The following is a 1,305-nucleotide window of genomic DNA, read 5'->3' on the forward strand; positions in this document are numbered from 1 at the left end:
CAATCACTTTCAATTCCTCTGAGAACTATACAATGAATAAGGATGACAGAAAAAGAACTGATGCCTTTGAGCTGTGGTTTTGGAGAAGAGCACTGAACATCTCATAGACTATCAAAAGAGCAAACAATTATGTCTTGGAGAGGGTGAAGCTGGAGTGCTCTTTTGGGGCAAGAATGATGAGGCTCTGTCTCACATACTTTGAGCCTGTGGCTAGGAGGGGTTATTTGTTGGAGAGAAATATGATGCTTGGAAGGTGGAGGGTTGACCAAGGAGAGGAAGCCCTGATACAGGTGGACTGACACAATGACTGCTGCAATGGGCTCTAGTGTGTCAGGAAGTGCAAAGATGGCACAGGATAGGTCAGGGTTCAGATGTGGCATTCATAGGGTTACTATGAGTTGTACTCAATTCAACGGCACCTAACAATGAGGAAGTGCAACCAGGGTGCCTCTTGGAAGCAAAGATGGTGAAATTTTATTTCACATACTTTGGGCATGTTACCAGAAGGGACCAATGCTTGGAAAAAGACATCATGAGTGATCCAAGATGGCGGCAGAGGAAGAGACAGTGTGGGGAGCTGTGGGAGCAGCAAACCACTTAAAGCAGGGCGATTATGGCCTTCCACAGACTTTGGCTTATTGATAATTGAACACTTAAACAGTCGATGACTGGCCCTCAGTGAAGATCGAGGCTCAACAACAGGAATTCAAGGATTCCCAAGGAGAAATGGATGAGTCTCGTGGCTCCCAACCCCACCCCCTGCAGAGCCCATGCCTTGCTGAACAGCCACTGCAGCTCCATGAGGCTTCTAGAGCCAGAACGAATGGATTCTCTCACCCAGGATGGATGCTGGGCACCGGCCCTCCTCAAGACTGGTACAGTGAAGCCACCACACTGCCGCAAGGTGGTCTTGTTCTGGAGAAAATTCTTGGAGCCAGGATGGCGGCTGGGGGGGGGAAGCGGGCACCCTTCGGCCGCCTGCACAAGAGGGGCCACACACCCACTGAGCGCCCCTGTGTGCGGCAGAGTGGAGAGGCACGCCCCCAACAGGTCGCCGTGCTGGGGTGGGGGGCACACCCCCGCTGGCCACCTGTGTAGGAGGTGGGGAATGGGATGCATGCTCGCCATCTGCAGGTTTGGGTTTCCTTGGGCAGGCCAAAGAAGATGATTACCTATGCATTGGAAAGGCCAAAGAGGATGACTACCTATGCATTGGACAGGCCAAAGAGGACGATTACCTATGCAATGGATTGCTGAAAGTCACTGTGAGTCTGATGACCTTAACAGTGGCAGCATGCACAAGAG

The sequence above is a fragment of the Elephantulus edwardii genome, unplaced genomic scaffold (genome assembly GCF_000299155.1).
Source record: "Elephantulus edwardii isolate Elephantulus edwardi_28Jun2011 unplaced genomic scaffold, EleEdw1.0 scaffold00164, whole genome shotgun sequence".
NCBI lineage: Eukaryota > Metazoa > Chordata > Mammalia > Macroscelidea > Macroscelididae > Elephantulus > Elephantulus edwardii.